Source organism: Mesoplodon mirus, assembly GCF_964341445.2.
Source record: "Mesoplodon mirus genome assembly, chromosome: 13".
In the NCBI taxonomy this organism is placed as follows: domain Eukaryota; kingdom Metazoa; phylum Chordata; class Mammalia; order Artiodactyla; family Ziphiidae; genus Mesoplodon; species Mesoplodon mirus.
In genome coordinates, this window is record NC_138989.1 from 90,473,457 (window position 1) to 90,491,461 (window position 18,005).

Genomic DNA, 18,005 nt, shown 5'->3' on the forward strand with positions numbered 1-18,005 from the left:
GGTGGTGGGTTTCCGTTCCGGGCTACGGTTAGGGTTAGAGAACGGCAAGGCTTAGGGCACAGGTGAGGGTACGGAAAAGTGGGAGGGTCAGGCCATGTGCTAATGCACGGGTCAGTGCCAGCGTACGGGCCAGGAGTAGGCTACGGCTTGGGGGTAAGGTGTAGGGCTGGTGGTGGGTTTCCGTTCCGGGCTAGGGTTAGGGTTAGGGAACGGCAAGGGTTAGGGCACAGGTGAGGGTGTGGAAACGTGGGAGGGTCAGGCTACGTGCTGACGCACGGGTCAGTGCCAGCGTACGGGCCATGAGTAGGCTACGGCTTGGGAGTAAGGTGTAGGGCTGGTGGTGGGTTTCCGTTCCGGGCTAGGGTTAGGGTTAGGGAACGGCAAGGCTTAGGGCACAGGTGAGGGTACGGAAACGTGAGAGGGTCAGGCTACGTGCTGACGCACGGGTCAGTGCCAGCGTACGGGCCATGAGTAGGCTACGGCTTGGGGGTAAGTTGTAGGGCTGGTGGTGGGTTTTTGTTCCGGGCTAGGGTTAGGGTTAGGGAACGGCAAGGCTTAGGGCACAGGTGAGGGTACGGAAACGTGGGAGGGTCAGGCTACGTGCTGACGCATGTGTCAGTGCCAGCGTACGGGCCAGGAGTAGCCTACGGCGTAGGGTAAGGTGTAGGGCTGGTGGTGGGTTTCCGTTCCGGGCTAGGGTTAGGGTTAGGGAAAGGCAAGGCGTAGGGCACAGGTGAGGGTACGGAAACGTGGGAGGGTCAGGCTATGTGCTGACGCATGGGTCAGTGCCAGCGTACGGGCCAGGAGTAGGGTACGGCTTGGGGGTAAGTTGTAGGGCTGGTGGTGGGTTTTTGTTCCGGGCTAGGGTTAGGGTTAGGGAACGGCAAGGCTTAGGGCACATGTGAGGGCACGGAAACGTGGGAGGGTCAGGGTACGTGCTGACGCACGGGTCAGTGCCAGTGTACGGGCCAGGAGTAGGCTACGGCGAAGGGTAAGGTGTAGGGCTGGTGGTGGGTTTCCGTTCCGGGCTAGGGTTAGGCTTAGGGAACGGCAAGGCTTAGGCCACAGGTGAGGGTACAGAAACGTGGGAGGGTCAGGCTACGTGCTGACGCACGGGTCAGTGCCAGCGTACATGCCAGGAGTAGGCTACGGCTTGGGGGTAAGGTGTAGGGCTGGTGGTGGGTTTCCGTTCCGGGCTAGTGTTAGGGTTAGGGAACGGCAAGGCTTCGGGCACAGGAGAGGGTACGGAAACGTGGGAGGGTCAGGCTACGTGCTGACGCACGGGTCAGTGCCAGCGTACGGGCCAGGAGTAGGCTACGGCTTGAGGTTAAGGTGTAGGGCTGGTGGTGGGTTTCCGTTCCGGGCTAGGGTTAGGGTTAGGGAACGGCAAGGCTTAGGGCACAGGTGAGGGTACGGAAACGTGGGAGGGTCAGGCTACGTGCTGACGCACGGGTCAGTGCCAGCGTACGGGCCAGGAGTAGGCTACGGCGTAGGGTAAGTTGTAGGGCTGGTGGTGGGTTTCCGTTCCGGGCTAGGGTTAGGGTTAGGGAACGGCAAGGCTTAGGGCACAGGTGAGGGTACGGAAATGTGGGAGGGTCAGGCTACGTGCTGATGCACGGGTCAGTGCCCGCGTACGGGCCAGGAGTAGGCTATGGCGTAGGGTAAGGTGTAGGGCTGGTGGTGGGTTTCCGTTCAGGGCTAGGGTTACGGTTAGGGAACGGCAAGGCTTAGGGCACAGATGAGGGTACGGAAACGTGGGAGGGTCAGGCTACGTGCTGACGCACGGGTCAGTGCCAGCGTACGGGCCAGGAGTAGGCTACGGCGTAGGGTAAGGTGTAGGGCTGGTGGTGGGTTTCCGTTCCGGGCTAGGGTTAGGGTTAGAGAACGGCAAGGCTTAGGGCACAGGTGAGGGTGTGGAAATGTGGGAGGGTCAGGCTACGTGCTGACGCACGGGTCAGTGCCAGCATACGGGCCATGAGTAGGCTACGGCTTGGGAGTAAGGTGTAGGGCTGGTGGTGGGTTTCCGTTCCGGGCTAGGGTTAGGGTTAGGGAACGGCAAGGCTTAGGGCACAGGTGAGGGTACGGAAACGTGAGAGGGTCAGGCTACGTGCTGACGCATGGGTCAGTGCCAGCGTACGGGCCATGAGTAGGCTAAGGCTTGGGGGTAAGTTGTAGGGCTGGTGGTGGGTTTTTGTTCCGGGCTAGGGTTAGGGTTAGGGAACGGCAAGGCTTAGGGCACAGGTGAGGGTACGGAAACGTGGGAGGGTCAGGCTACGTGCTGACGCATGGGTCAGTGCCAGCGTACGGGCCAGGAGTAGCCTACGGCGTAGGGTAAGGTGTAGGGCTGGTGGTGGGTTTCCGTTCCGGGCTAGGGTTAGGCTTAGGGAACGGCAAGGCTTAGGGTACAGGTGAGGGTACAGAAACGTGGGAGGGTCAGGCTACGTGCTGACGCACGGGTCAGTGCCAGCGTACGGGCCAGGAGTAGGCTACGGCTTGGGGTTAAGGTGTAGGGATGGTGGTGGGTTTCCGTTCCGGGCTAGGGTTAGGGTTAGGGAACGGCAAGGCTTAGGGCACAGGTGAGGGTACGGAAACGTGGGATGGTCAGGCTATGTGCTTACACACGGGTCAGTGCCAGCGTACGGGCCAGGAGTAGGCTTCTGCGTAGGGTAAGGTGTAGTGCTGGTGGTGGCGTTCCGTTCCGGGCTAGGGTTAGGGTTAGGGAACGGCAAGGCTTAGGGCACAGTTGAGGGTACGGAAACGTGGGAGGGTCAGGCTACGTGGTGACGCATGGGTCAGTGCCAGCGTACGGGCCATGAGTAGGCTACGGCTTGGGGGTAAGTTGTAGGGGTGGTGGTGGGTTTCCACCCCCGGCTAGGTTTAGGGTTAGGGAACGGCAAGGCTTAGGGCACAGGTGAGGGTACAGAAACGTGGGAGGGTCAGGCTACGTGCTGACGCACGGGTCAGTGCCAGCGTACGGGACAGGAGTAGGATACGGCATAGGGTAAGGTGTAGGGCTGGTGGTGGGTTTCCGTTCCGGGCTAGGGTTAGGGTTAGGGAATGGCAAGGCTTAGGGCACAGGTGAGGGTACGGAAACGTGGGAGGGTCAGGCTACGTGGTGACGCACGGGTTAGTGCCAGCGTATGGGCATGAGTAGGCTACGGCTTGGGGGCAAGTTGTAGGGCTGGTGGTGGGTTTCCGTTACGCGCTAGGGTTAGGGTTAGGGAACGGCAAGGCTTAGGGCACAGGTGAGGGTACGGAAACGTGGGAGGGTCAGGCTACGTGCTGACGCACGGGTCAGTGCCAGCGTACGGGCCAGGAGTAGGCTAAGGCGTAGGGTATGGTGTAGGGCTGGTAGTGGGTTTCCGTTCCGGGCTAGGGTTAGGGTTAGGGAACGGCAAGGCTTAGGGCACAGGTGAGGGTGTGGAAACGTGGGAGGGTCAGGCTACGTGCTGACGCACGGGTCAGTGCCAGCGTACGGGCCAGGAGTAGGCTACGGATTGGGGGTAAGTTGAAGGGCTGGTGGTGGGTTTCCGTTCTGGGCTAGGGTTAGGGTTAGGGAACGGCAAGGCTTAGGGCACAGGTGAGGGTGTGGAAACGTGGGAGGGTCAGGCTACGTGCTGACGCATGGGTCAGTGCCAGCGTACGGGCCATGAGTAGGCTACGGCTTGGGAGTAAGGTGTAGGGCTGGTGGTGGGTTTCCGTTCCGGGCTAGGGTTAGGGTTAGGGAACGGCAAGGCTTAGGGCACAGGTGAGGGTACGGAAACGTGGGAGGGTCAGGCTACGTGCTGACGCACGGGTCAGTGCCAGCGTACGGGCCAGGAGTAGGCTACGGCTTGGGGGTAAGGTGTAGGGCTGGTGGTGGGTTTCCGTTCCGGGCTAGGGTTAGGGTTAGGGAACAGCAAGGCTTAGGGCACAGGTGAGGGTACGGAAACGTGGGAGGGTCAGGCTACATGCTGACGCACGGGTCAGTGCCAGCGTACGGGCCAGGAGTAGGCTACGGCGTAGGGTAAGGTGTAGGGCTGGTGGTGGGTTTCCGTTCCATGCTAGGGTTAGTGTTAGGGAACGGCAAGGCTTAGAGCACAGGTGAGGGTACGGAAACGTGGCAGGGTCAGGCTACGTGCTGACGCACGGGTCAGTGCCAGCGTACGGGCCAGGAGTAGGGTACGGCTTGGGGGTAAGGTTTAGGGCTGGTGGTGGGTTTCCGTTCCACGCTAGGGTTAGGGTTAGGGAACGGCAAGGCTTAGGGCACAGGTGAGGGTACGGAAACGTGGGAGGGTCAGGCTACGTGCTGACGCACGTGTCAGTGCCAGCGTACGGGCCAGGAGTAGGCTACGGCGTAGGGTAAGGTTTAGGGCTGGTGGTCGGTTTCCGTTCCGGGCTAGGGTTAGGGTTCGGGAACGGCAAGGCTTAGGGCACAGGTGAGGGTGTGGAAACGTGGGAGGGTCAGGCTACGTGCTGACGCACGGGTCAGTGCCAGCGTACGGGCCAGGAGTAGGCTACGGATTGGGGGTAAGTTGTAGGGCTGGTGGTGGGTTTCCGTTCCGGGCTAGGGTTAGGGTTAGGGAACGGCAAGGCTTAGGGCACAGGTGAGGGTACGGAAACGTGGGAGGGTCAGGCTACGTGCTGACGCACGGGTCAGTGCCAGCGTACGGGCCAGGAGTAGGCTACGGCTTGGGGGTAAGTTGTAGGGCTGGTTGTGGGTTTCCGTTCCGGGCTTGGGTTAGGGTTAGGGAACGGCAAGGCTTAGGGCACAGGTGAGGGTATGGAAACTTGGGAGGGTCAGGCTACGTGCTGACGCACGGGTCAGTGCCAGCGTACGGGCCAGGAGTAGGCTACGGCTTGGGGTTAAGGTGTAGGGATGGTGGTGGGTTTCCGTTCCGGGCTAGGGTTAGGGTTAGGGAACGGCAAGGCTTAGGGCACAGGTGAGGGTACGGAAATGTGGGATGGTCAGGCTATGTGCTTACACACGGGTCAGTGCCAGCGTACGGGCCAGGAGTAGGCTACGGCGTAGGGTAAGGTGTAGTGCTGGTGGTGGGGTTCCGTTCCGGGCTAGGGTTAGGGTTAGGGAACGGCAAGGCTTAGGGCACAGTTCAGGGTACGGAAACGTGGGAGGGTCAGGCTACGTGGTGAACGCATGGGTCAGTGCCAGCGTACGGGCCATGAGTAGGCTACGGCTTGGGGGTAAGGTGTAGGGGTGGTGGTGGGTTTCCATCCCGGGCTAGGTTTAGGGTTAGGGAACGGCAAGGCTTAGGGCACAGGTGAGTGTACAGAAACGTGGGAGGGTCAGGCTACGTGCTGACGCACGGGTCAGTGCCAGCGTATGGGCCATGAGTAGGCCACGGCTTGGGGGTAAGGTGTAGGGCTGGTGGTGGGTTTCCGTTACACGCTAGGGTTAGGGTTAGGGAACGGCAAGGCTTAGGGCACAGGTGAGGGTACGGATACGTGGGAGGGTCAGGCTACGTGCTGACGCACGGGTCAGTGCCAGCATACGGGCCAGGAGTAGGCTAAGGCGTAGGGTATGGTGTAGGGCTGGTAGTGGGTTTCCGTTCCGGGCTAGGGTTAGGGTTAGGGAACGGCAAGGCTTAGGGCACAGGTGAGGGTGTGGAAACGTGGGAGGGTCAGGCTACGTGCTGACGCACGGGTCAGTGCCAGCGTACGGGCCAGGAGTAGGCTACGGCTTGGGGGTAAGTTGTAAGGCTGGTGGTGGGTTTCCGTTCTGGGCTAGGGTTAGGGTTAGGGAACGGCAAGGCTTAGGGCACAGGTGAGGGTGTGGAAACGTGGGAGGGTCAGGCTAAGTGCTGACGCATGGGTCAGTGCCAGCGTACGGGCCATGAGTAGGCTACGGCTTGGGAGTAATGTGTAGGGCTGGTGGTGGGTTTCCGTTCCGGGCTAGGGTTAGGGTTAGGGAACGGCAAGGCCTAGGGCACAGGTGAGGGTACGGAAACGTGGGAGGGTCAGGCTACGTGCTGACGCACGGGTCAGTGCCAGCGTACGGGCCAGGAGTAGGCTACGGCGTAGGGTAAGGTGTAGGGCTGGTGGTCGGTTTCCGTTCAGGGCTAGGGTTAGGGTTAGGGAACGGCAAGGCTTAGGGCACAGGTGAGGGTGTGGAAACGTGGGAGGGTCAGGCTACGTGCTGACGCACGGGTCAGTGCCAGCGTACGGGCCAGGAGTAGGCTACGGATTGGGGGTAAGTTGTAGGGCTGGTGGTGGGTTTCCGTTCCGGGCTAGGGTTAGGGTTAGGGAACGGCAAGGCTTAGGGCACAGGTGATGGTGTGGAAACTTGGGAGGGTCAGGCTACGTGCTGACGCACGGGTCAGTGCCAGCGTACGGGCCATGAGTAGGCTACGGCTTGGGAGTAAGTTGTAGGGCTGGTGGTGGGTTTCCGTTCCGGGCTAGGGTTAGGGTTAGGGAACGGCAAGGCTTAGGGCACAGGTGAGGGTACGGAAACGTGGGAGGGTCAGGCTACGTGCTGACGCACGGGTCAGTGCCAGCGTACGGGCCAGGAGTAGGCTACGGCTTGGGGGTAAGTTGTAGGGCTGGTTGTGGGTTTCCGTTCCGGGCTTGGGTTAGGGTTAGGGAACGGCAAGGCTTAGGGCACAGGTGAGGGTATGGAAACGTGGGAGGGTCAGGCTACGTGCTGACGCACGGGTCAGTGCCAGCGTACGGGCCAGGAGTAGGCTACGGCTTGGGGGTAAGGTGTAGGGCTGGTGGTGGGTTTCCGTTCCGGGCTAGGGTTAGGGTTAGGGAACGGCAAGGCTTAGGGCACAGGTGAGGGTACGGAAACGTGGGAGGGTCAGGCTACGTGCTGACGCACGGGTCAGTGCCAGCGTACGGGCCAGGAGTAGGCTACGGCTTGGGGGTAAGGTGTAGAGCTGGTGGTGGGTTTTTGTTCCGGGCTAGGGTTAGGGTTAGGGAACGGCAAGGCTTAGGGCACAGGTGAGGGTACGGAAACGTGGGAGGGTCAGGCTACGTGCTGACGCACGGGTCAGTGCCAGCGTACGGGCCAGGAGTAGGCTACAGCGTAGGGTAAGGTGTAGGGCTGGTGGTGGGTTTCCGTTACGGGCTAGGGTTAGGCTTAGGGAACGGCAAGGCTTAGGGCACAGGTGAGGGTACAGAAACGTGGGAGGGTCAGGCTACGTGCTGACGCACGGGTCAGTGCCAGTGTACGGGCCAGGAGTATGCTACGGCTTGGGGGTAAGGTGTAGTGCTGGTGGTGGGTTTCCATTCCGGGCTAGGTTTAGGGTTAGGGAAAGGGAAGGCTTAGGGCACAGGTGAGGGTACAGAAACGTGGGAGGGTCAGGCTACGTGCTGACGCACGGGTCAGTGCCAGCGTAGGGGACAGGAGTTGGCTACGGCGTAGGGTAAGGTGTAGGGCTGGTGGTGGGTTTCCGTTCCGGGCTAGGGTTAGAGTTAGGGAACGGCAAGGCTTAGGGCACAGGTGAGGGTGTGGAAACGTGGGAGGGTCAGGCTACGTTCTGACGCACGGGTCAGTGCCAGCGTACGGGCCAGGAATAGGCTACAGCTTGGGGGTAAGTTGTAGGGCGGGTGGTGGGTTTCCGTTCCGGGCTAGGGTTAGGGTTAGGGAACAGCAAGGCTTAGAGCACATGTGAGGGTACGGAAACCTGGGAGGGTCAGGCTACGTGCTGACGCACGGGTCAGTGCCAGCGTACGGGCCAGGAGTAGGCTACGGCTTGGGGGTAAGGTGTAGGGCTGGTGGTGGGTTTTTGTTCCGGGCTAGGGTTAGGGTTAGGGAACGGCAAGGCTTAGGGCACAGGTGAGGGTACGGAAACGTGGGAGGGTCAGGCTACGTGCTGACGCACGGGTCAGTGCCAGCGTACGGGCCAGGAGTAGGCTACGGCTTGGGGGTAAGTTGTAGGGCTAGTGGTGGGTTTCCGTTCCGGGCTAGGGTTAGGGTTAGGGAACGGCAAGGCTTAGGGCACAGGTGAGGGTACGGAAATGTGGGAGGGTCAGGCTACGTGCTGACGCACGGGTCAGTGCCCGCGTACGGGCCAGGAGTAGGCTACGGCGCAGGGTAAGGTGTAGGGCTGGTGGTGGGTTTCCGTTCCGGGCTAGGGTTAGGGTTAGGGAACGGCAAGGCTTAGGGCACAGGTGAGGGTACGGAAACGTGGGAGGGTCAGGCTACGTGCTGACGCACGGGTCAGTGCCAGCGTACGGGCCAGGAGTAGGCTACGGCGTAGGGTAAGGTGTAGGGCTGGTGGTGGGTTTCCGTACCGGGCTACGGTTAGGGTTAGAGAACGGCAAGGCTTAGGGCACAGGTGAGGGTACGGAAAAGTGGGAGGGTCAGGCTACGTGCTAATGCACGGGTCAGTGCCAGCGTACGGGCCAGGAGTAGGCTACGGCTTGCGGGTAAGTTGTAGGGCTGGTGGTGGGTTTCCGTTCCGGGCTAGGGTTAGGGTTAGGGAACGGCAAGGCTTAGGGCACAGGTGAGGGTACGGAAACGTGAGAGGGTCAGGCTACGTGCTGACGCACGGGTCAGTGCCAGCGTACGGGCCATGAGTAGGCTACGGCTTGGGGGTAAGTTGTAGGGCTGGTGGTGGGTTTTTGTTCCGGGCTAGGGTTAGGGTTAGGGAACGGCAAGGCTTAGGGCACAGGTGAGGGTACGGAAACGTGGGAGGGTCAGGCTACGTGCTGACGCATGGGTCAGTGCCAGCGTACGGGCCAGGAGTAGCCTACGGCGTAGGGTAAGGTGTAGGGCTGGTGGTGGGTTTCCGATCCGGGCTAGGGTTAGGGTTAGGGAACGGCAAGGCGTAGGGCACAGGTGAGGGTACGGAAACGTGGGAGGGTCAGGCTATGTGCTGACGCATGGGTCAGTGCCAGCGTACGGGCCAGGAGTAGGGTACGGCTTGGGGGTAAGTTGTAGGGCTGGTGGTGGGTTTTTGTTCCGGGCTAGGGTTAGGGTTAGGGTACGGCAAGGCTTAGGGCACATGTGAGGGCACGGAAACGTGGGAGGGTCAGGCTACGTGCTGACGCACGGGTCAGTGCCAGTGTACGGGCCAGGAGTAGGCTACGGCGAAGGGTAAGGTGTAGGGCTGGTGGTGGGTTTCCGTTCCGGGCTAGGGTTAGGCTTAGGGAACGGCAAGGCTTAGGCCACAGGTGAGGGTACAGAAACGTGGGAGGGTCAGGCTACGTGCTGACGCACGGGTCAGTGCCAGCGTACATGCCAGGAGTAGGCTACGGCTTGGGGGTAAGGTGTAGGGCTGGTGGTGGGTTTCCGTTCCGGGCTAGGGTTAGGGTTAGGGAACGGCAAGGCTTCGGGCACAGGAGAGGGTACGGAAACGTGGGAGGGTCAGGCTACGTGCTGACGCACGGGTCAGTGCCAGCGTATGGGCCAGGAGTAGGCTACGGCTTGAGGTTAAGGTGTAGGGCTGGTGGTGTGTTTCCGTTCCGGGCTAGGGTTAGGGTTAGGGAACGGCAAGGCTTAGGGCACAGGTGAGGGTACGGAAACGTGGGAGGGTCAGGCTACGTGCTGACGCACGTGTCAGTGCCAGCGTACGGGCCAGGAGTAGGCTACGGCGTAGGGTAAGGTGTAGGGCTGGTGGTGGGTTTCCGTTCCGGGCTAGGGTTAGGGTTAGGGAACGGCAAGGCTTAGGGCACAGGTGAGGGTACGGAAACGTGGGAGGGTCAGGCTACGTGCTGACGCACGGGTCAGTGCCAGCGTACGGGCCAGGAGAAGGCTACGGCTTGGGGGTAAGGTTTAGGGCTGGTGGTGGGTTTTTGTTCCGGGCTAGGGTTAGGGTTAGGGAACGGCAAGGCTTAGGGCACAGGTGAGGGTACGGAAACGTGGGAGGGTCAGGCTACGTGCTGACGCACGGGTCAGTGCCAGCGTACGGGCCAGGAGTAGGCTACAGCGTAGGGTAAGGTGTAGGGCTGGTGGTGGGTTTCCGTTCCGGGCTAGGGTTAGGCTTAGGGAACGGCAAGGCTTAGGGCACAGGTGAGGGTACAGAAACGTTGGAGGGTCAGGCTACGTGCTGACGCACGGGTCAGTGCCAGTGTACGGGCCAGGAGTATGCTACGGCTTGGGGGTAAGGTGTAGTGCTGGTGGTGGGTTTCCATTCCGGTCTAGGTTTAGGGTTAGGGAACGGGAAGGCTTAGGGCACAGGTGAGGGTACAGAAACGTGGGAGGGTCAGGCTACGTGCTGACGCACGGGTCAGTGCCAGTGTAGGGGACAGGAGTTGGCTACGGCGTAGGGTAAGGTGTAGGGCTGGTGGTGGGTTTCCGTTCCGGGCTAGGGTTAGGGTTAGGGAACGGCAAGGCTTAGGGCACAGGTGAGGGTACGGAAACGTGGGAGGGACAGGCTACGTGCTGACGCACGGGTCAGTGCCAGCGTACGGGCCAGGAATAGGCTACAGCTTGGGGGTAAGTTGTAGGGCGGGTGGTGGGTTTCCGTTCCGGGCTAGGGTTAGGGTTAGGGAACAGCAAGGCTTAGAGCACAGGTGAGGGTACGGAAACCTGGGAGGGTCAGGCTACGTGCTGACGCACGGGTCAGTGCCAGCGTACGGGCCAGGAGTAGGCTACGGCTTGGGGGTAAGTTGTAGGGCTGGTGGTGGGTTTTTGTTCCGTGCTAGGCTTAGGGTTAGGGAACGGCAAGGCTTAGGGCACAGGTGAGGGTACGGAAACGTGGGAGGGTCAGGCTACGTGCTGACGCACGGGTCAGTGCCAGCGTACGGGCCAGGAGTAGGCTACGGCTTGGGGGTAAGTTGTAGGGCTGGTGGTGGGTTTCCGTTCCGGGCTAGGGTTAGGGTTAGGGAACGGCAAGGCTTAGGGCACAGGTGAGGGTACGGAAATGTGGGAGGGTCAGGCTACGTGCTGACGCACGGGTCAGTGCCCGCGTACGGGCCAGGAGTAGGCTACGGCGTAGGGTAAGGTGTAGGGCTGGTGGTGGGTTTCCGTTCCGGGCTAGGGTTATGGTTAGAGAACGGCAAGGCTTAGGGCACAGGTGAGGGTACGGAAAAGTGGGAGGGTCAGGCTACGTGCTAATGCACGGGTCAGTGCCAGCGTACGGGCCAGGAGTAGGCTACGGCTTGGGGGTAAGGTGTAGGGCTGGTGGTGGGTTTCCGTTCCGGGCTAGGGTTAGGGTTAGGGAACGGCAAGGCTTAGGGCACAGGTGAGGGTGTGGAAATGTGGGAGGGTCAGGCTACGTGCTGACGCACGGGTCAGTGCCAGCGTACGGGCCATGAGTAGGCTACGGCTTGGGAGTAAGGTGTAGGGCTGGTGGTGGGTTTCCGTTCCGGGCTAGGGTTAGGGTTAGGGAACGGCAAGGCTTAGGGCACAGGTGAGGGTACGGAAACGTGAGAGTGTCAGGCTACGTGCTGACGCATGGGTCAGTGCCAGCGTACGGGCCATGAGTAGGCTACGGCTTGGGGGTAAGTTGTAGGGCTGGTGGTGGGTTTTTGTTCCGGGCTAGGGTTAGGGTTAGGGAACGGCAAGGCTTAGGGCACAGGTGAGGGTACGGAAACGTGGGAGGGTCAGGCTACGTGCTGACGCATGGGTCAGTGCCAGCGTATGGGCCAGGAGTAGCCTACGGCGTAGGGTAAGGTGTAGGGCTGGTGGTGGGTTTCCGTTCCGGGCTAGGGTTAGGCTTAGGGAACGGCAAGGCTTAGGGCACAGGTGAGGGTACAGAAACGTGGGAGGGTCAGGCTACGTGCTGACGCACGGGTCAGTGCCAGCGTACGGGCCAGGAGTAGGCTACGGCTTGGGGTTAAGGTGCAGGGATGGTGGTGGGTTTCCGTTCCGGGCTAGGGTTAGGGTTAGGGAACGGCAAGGCTTAGGGCACAGGTGAGGGTACGGAAACGTGGGATGGTCAGGCTATGTGCTTACACACGTGTCAGTGCCAGCGTACGGGCCAGGAGTAGGCTACTGCGTAGGGTAAGGTGTAGTGCTGGTGGTGGCGTTCCGTTCCGGGCTAGGGTTAGGGTTAGGGAACGGCAAGGCTTAGGGCACAGTTGAGGGTACGGAAACGTGGGAGGGTCAGGCTACGTGGTGACGCATGGGTCAGTGCCAGCGTACGGGCCATGAGTAGGCTACGGCTTGGGGGTAAGTTGTAGGGGTGGTGGTGGGTTTCCACCCCGGGCTAGGTTTAGGGTTAGGGAACGGCAAGGCTTAGGGCACAGGTGAGGGTACAGAAACGTGGGAGGGTCAGGCTACGTGCTGACGCACGGGTCAGTGCCAGCGTACGGGACAGGAGTAGGATACGGCATAGGGTAAGGTGTAGGGCTGGTGGTGGGTTTCCGTTCCGGGCTAGGGTTAGGGTTAGGGAATGGCAAGGCTCAGGGTACAGGTGAGGGTACAGAAACGTGGGAGGGTCAGGCTACGTGGTGACGCACGGGTCAGTGCCAGCGTATGGGCATGAGTAGGCTACGGCTTGGGAGTAATGTGTAGGGCTGGTGGTGGGTTTCCGTTCCGGGCTAGGGTTAGGGTTAGGGAACGGCAAGGCCTAGGGCACAGGTGAGGGTACGGAAACGTGGGAGGGTCAGGCTACGTGCTGACGCACGGGTCAGTGCCAGCGTACGGGCCAGGAGTAGGCTACGGCGTAGGGTAAGGTGTAGGGCTGGTGGTCGGTTTCCGTTCAGGGCTAGGGTTAGGGTTAGGGAACGGCAAGGCTTAGGGCACAGGTGAGGGTGTGGAAACGTGGGAGGGTCAGGCTACGTGCTGACGCACGGGTCAGTGCCAGCGTACGGGCCAGGAGTAGGCTACGGATTGGGGGTAAGTTGTAGGGCTGGTGGTGGGTTTCCGTTCCGGGCTAGGGTTAGGGTTAGGGAACGGCAAGGCTTAGGGCACAGGTGATGGTGTGGAAACTTGGGAGGGTCAGGCTACGTGCTGACGCACGGGTCAGTGCCAGCGTACGGGCCATGAGTAGGCTACGGCTTGGGAGTAAGTTGTAGGGCTGGTGGTGGGTTTCCGTTCCGGGCTAGGGTTAGGGTTAGGGAACGGCAAGGCTTAGGGCACAGGTGAGGGTACGGAAACGTGGGAGGGTCAGGCTACGTGCTGACGCACGGGTCAGTGCCAGCGTACGGGCCAGGAGTAGGCTACGGCTTGGGGGTAAGTTGTAGGGCTGGTTGTGGGTTTCCGTTCCGGGCTTGGGTTAGGGTTAGGGAACGGCAAGGCTTAGGGCACAGGTGAGGGTATGGAAACGTGGGAGGGTCAGGCTACGTGCTGACGCACGGGTCAGTGCCAGCGTACGGGCCAGGAGTAGGCTACGGCTTGGGGGTAAGGTGTAGGGCTGGTGGTGGGTTTCCGTTCCGGGCTAGGGTTAGGGTTAGGGAACGGCAAGGCTTAGGGCACAGGTGAGGGTACGGAAACGTGGGAGGGTCAGGCTACGTGCTGACGCACGGGTCAGTGCCAGCGTACGGGCCAGGAGTAGGCTACGGCTTGGGGGTAAGGTGTAGAGCTGGTGGTGGGTTTTTGTTCCGGGCTAGGGTTAGGGTTAGGGAACGGCAAGGCTTAGGGCACAGGTGAGGGTACGGAAACGTGGGAGGGTCAGGCTACGTGCTGACGCACGGGTCAGTGCCAGCGTACGGGCCAGGAGTAGGCTACAGCGTAGGGTAAGGTGTAGGGCTGGTGGTGGGTTTCCGTTACGGGCTAGGGTTAGGCTTAGGGAACGGCAAGGCTTAGGGCACAGGTGAGGGTACAGAAACGTGGGAGGGTCAGGCTACGTGCTGACGCACGGGTCAGTGCCAGTGTACGGGCCAGGAGTATGCTACGGCTTGGGGGTAAGGTGTAGTGCTGGTGGTGGGTTTCCATTCCGGGCTAGGTTTAGGGTTAGGGAAAGGGAAGGCTTAGGGCACAGGTGAGGGTACAGAAACGTGGGAGGGTCAGGCTACGTGCTGACGCACGGGTCAGTGCCAGCGTAGGGGACAGGAGTTGGCTACGGCGTAGGGTAAGGTGTAGGGCTGGTGGTGGGTTTCCGTTCCGGGCTAGGGTTAGAGTTAGGGAACGGCAAGGCTTAGGGCACAGGTGAGGGTGTGGAAACGTGGGAGGGTCAGGCTACGTTCTGACGCACGGGTCAGTGCCAGCGTACGGGCCAGGAATAGGCTACAGCTTGGGGGTAAGTTGTAGGGCGGGTGGTGGGTTTCCGTTCCGGGCTAGGGTTAGGGTTAGGGAACAGCAAGGCTTAGAGCACATGTGAGGGTACGGAAACCTGGGAGGGTCAGGCTACGTGCTGACGCACGGGTCAGTGCCAGCGTACGGGCCAGGAGTAGGCTACGGCTTGGGGGTAAGGTGTAGGGCTGGTGGTGGGTTTTTGTTCCGGGCTAGGGTTAGGGTTAGGGAACGGCAAGGCTTAGGGCACAGGTGAGGGTACGGAAACGTGGGAGGGTCAGGCTACGTGCTGACGCACGGGTCAGTGCCAGCGTACGGGCCAGGAGTAGGCTACGGCTTGGGGGTAAGTTGTAGGGCTAGTGGTGGGTTTCCGTTCCGGGCTAGGGTTAGGGTTAGGGAACGGCAAGGCTTAGGGCACAGGTGAGGGTACGGAAATGTGGGAGGGTCAGGCTACGTGCTGACGCACGGGTCAGTGCCCGCGTACGGGCCAGGAGTAGGCTACGGCGCAGGGTAAGGTGTAGGGCTGGTGGTGGGTTTCCGTTCCGGGCTAGGGTTAGGGTTAGGGAACGGCAAGGCTTAGGGCACAGGTGAGGGTACGGAAACGTGGGAGGGTCAGGCTACGTGCTGACGCACGGGTCAGTGCCAGCGTACGGGCCAGGAGTAGGCTACGGCGTAGGGTAAGGTGTAGGGCTGGTGGTGGGTTTCCGTACCGGGCTACGGTTAGGGTTAGAGAACGGCAAGGCTTAGGGCACAGGTGAGGGTACGGAAAAGTGGGAGGGTCAGGCTACGTGCTAATGCACGGGTCAGTGCCAGCGTACGGGCCAGGAGTAGGCTACGGCTTGCGGGTAAGTTGTAGGGCTGGTGGTGGGTTTCCGTTCCGGGCTAGGGTTAGGGTTAGGGAAGGGCAAGGCTTAGGGCACAGGTGAGGGTACGGAAACGTGAGAGGGTCAGGCTACGTGCTGACGCACGGGTCAGTGCCAGCGTACGGGCCATGAGTAGGCTACGGCTTGGGGGTAAGTTGTAGGGCTGGTGGTGGGTTTTTGTTCCGGGCTAGGGTTAGGGTTAGGGAACGGCAAGGCTTAGGGCACAGGTGAGGGTACGGAAACGTGGGAGGGTCAGGCTACGTGCTGACGCATGGGTCAGTGCCAGCGTACGGGCCAGGAGTAGCCTACGGCGTAGGGTAAGGTGTAGGGCTGGTGGTGGGTTTCCGATCCGGGCTAGGGTTAGGGTTAGGGAACGGCAAGGCGTAGGGCACAGGTGAGGGTACGGAAACGTGGGAGGGTCAGGCTATGTGCTGACGCATGGGTCAGTGCCAGCGTACGGGCCAGGAGTAGGGTACGGCTTGGGGGTAAGTTGTAGGGCTGGTGGTGGGTTTTTGTTCCGGGCTAGGGTTAGGGTTAGGGTACGGCAAGGCTTAGGGCACATGTGAGGGCACGGAAACGTGGGAGGGTCAGGCTACGTGCTGACGCACGGGTCAGTGCCAGTGTACGGGCCAGGAGTAGGCTACGGCGAAGGGTAAGGTGTAGGGCTGGTGGTGGGTTTCCGTTCCGGGCTAGGGTTAGGCTTAGGGAACGGCAAGGCTTAGGCCACAGGTGAGGGTACAGAAACGTGGGAGGGTCAGGCTACGTGCTGACGCACGGGTCAGTGCCAGCGTACATGCCAGGAGTAGGCTACGGCTTGGGGGTAAGGTGTAGGGCTGGTGGTGGGTTTCCGTTCCGGGCTAGGGTTAGGGTTAGGGAACGGCAAGGCTTCGGGCACAGGAGAGGGTACGGAAACGTGGGAGGGTCAGGCTACGTGCTGACGCACGGGTCAGTGCCAGCGTATGGGCCAGGAGTAGGCTACGGCTTGAGGTTAAGGTGTAGGGCTGGTGGTGTGTTTCCGTTCCGGGCTAGGGTTAGGGTTAGGGAACGGCAAGGCTTAGGGCACAGGTGAGGGTACGGAAACGTGGGAGGGTCAGGCTACGTGCTGACGCACGTGTCAGTGCCAGCGTACGGGCCAGGAGTAGGCTACGGCGTAGGGTAAGGTGTAGGGCTGGTGGTGGGTTTCCGTTCCGGGCTAGGGTTAGGGTTAGGGAACGGCAAGGCTTAGGGCACAGGTGAGGGTACGGAAACGTGGGAGGGTCAGGCTACGTGCTGACGCACGGGTCAGTGCCAGCGTACGGGCCAGGAGAAGGCTACGGCTTGGGGGTAAGGTTTAGGGCTGGTGGTGGGTTTTTGTTCCGGGCTAGGGTTAGGGTTAGGGAACGGCAAGGCTTAGGGCACAGGTGAGGGTACGGAAACGTGGGAGGGTCAGGCTACGTGCTGACGCACGGGTCAGTGCCAGCGTACGGGCCAGGAGTAGGCTACAGCGTAGGGTAAGGTGTAGGGCTGGTGGTGGGTTTCCGTTCCGGGCTAGGGTTAGGCTTAGGGAACGGCAAGGCTTAGGGCACAGGTGAGGGTACAGAAACGTTGGAGGGTCAGGCTACGTGCTGACGCACGGGTCAGTGCCAGTGTACGGGCCAGGAGTATGCTACGGCTTGGGGGTAAGGTGTAGTGCTGGTGGTGGGTTTCCATTCCGGTCTAGGTTTAGGGTTAGGGAACGGGAAGGCTTAGGGCACAGGTGAGGGTACAGAAACGTGGGAGGGTCAGGCTACGTGCTGACGCACGGGTCAGTGCCAGTGTAGGGGACAGGAGTTGGCTACGGCGTAGGGTAAGGTGTAGGGCTGGTGGTGGGTTTCCGTTCCGGGCTAGGGTTAGGGTTAGGGAACGGCAAGGCTTAGGGCACAGGTGAGGGTACGGAAACGTGGGAGGGACAGGCTACGTGCTGACGCACGGGTCAGTGCCAGCGTACGGGCCAGGAATAGGCTACAGCTTGGGGGTAAGTTGTAGGGCGGGTGGTGGGTTTCCGTTCCGGGCTAGGGTTAGGGTTAGGGAACAGCAAGGCTTAGAGCACAGGTGAGGGTACGGAAACCTGGGAGGGTCAGGCTACGTGCTGACGCACGGGTCAGTGCCAGCGTACGGGCCAGGAGTAGGCTACGGCTTGGGGGTAAGTTGTAGGGCTGGTGGTGGGTTTTTGTTCCGTGCTAGGCTTAGGGTTAGGGAACGGCAAGGCTTAGGGCACAGGTGAGGGTACGGAAACGTGGGAGGGTCAGGCTACGTGCTGACGCACGGGTCAGTGCCAGCGTACGGGCCAGGAGTAGGCTACGGCTTGGGGGTAAGTTGTAGGGCTGGTGGTGGGTTTCCGTTCCGGGCTAGGGTTAGGGTTAGGGAACGGCAAGGCTTAGGGCACAGGTGAGGGTACGGAAATGTGGGAGGGTCAGGCTACGTGCTGACGCACGGGTCAGTGCCCGCGTACGGGCCAGGAGTAGGCTACGGCGTAGGGTAAGGTGTAGGGCTGGTGGTGGGTTTCCGTTCCGGGCTAGGGTTATGGTTAGAGAACGGCAAGGCTTAGGGCACAGGTGAGGGTACGGAAAAGTGGGAGGGTCAGGCTACGTGCTAATGCACGGGTCAGTGCCAGCGTACGGGCCAGGAGTAGGCTACGGCTTGGGGGTAAGGTGTAGGGCTGGTGGTGGGTTTCCGTTCCGGGCTAGGGTTAGGGTTAGGGAACGGCAAGGCTTAGGGCACAGGTGAGGGTGTGGAAATGTGGGAGGGTCAGGCTACGTGCTGACGCACGGGTCAGTGCCAGCGTACGGGCCATGAGTAGGCTACGGCTTGGGAGTAAGGTGTAGGGCTGGTGGTGGGTTTCCGTTCCGGGCTAGGGTTAGGGTTAGGGAACGGCAAGGCTTAGGGCACAGGTGAGGGTACGGAAACGTGAGAGTGTCAGGCTACGTGCTGACGCATGGGTCAGTGCCAGCGTACGGGCCATGAGTAGGCTACGGCTTGGGGGTAAGTTGTAGGGCTGGTGGTGGGTTTTTGTTCCGGGCTAGGGTTAGGGTTAGGGAACGGCAAGGCTTAGGGCACAGGTGAGG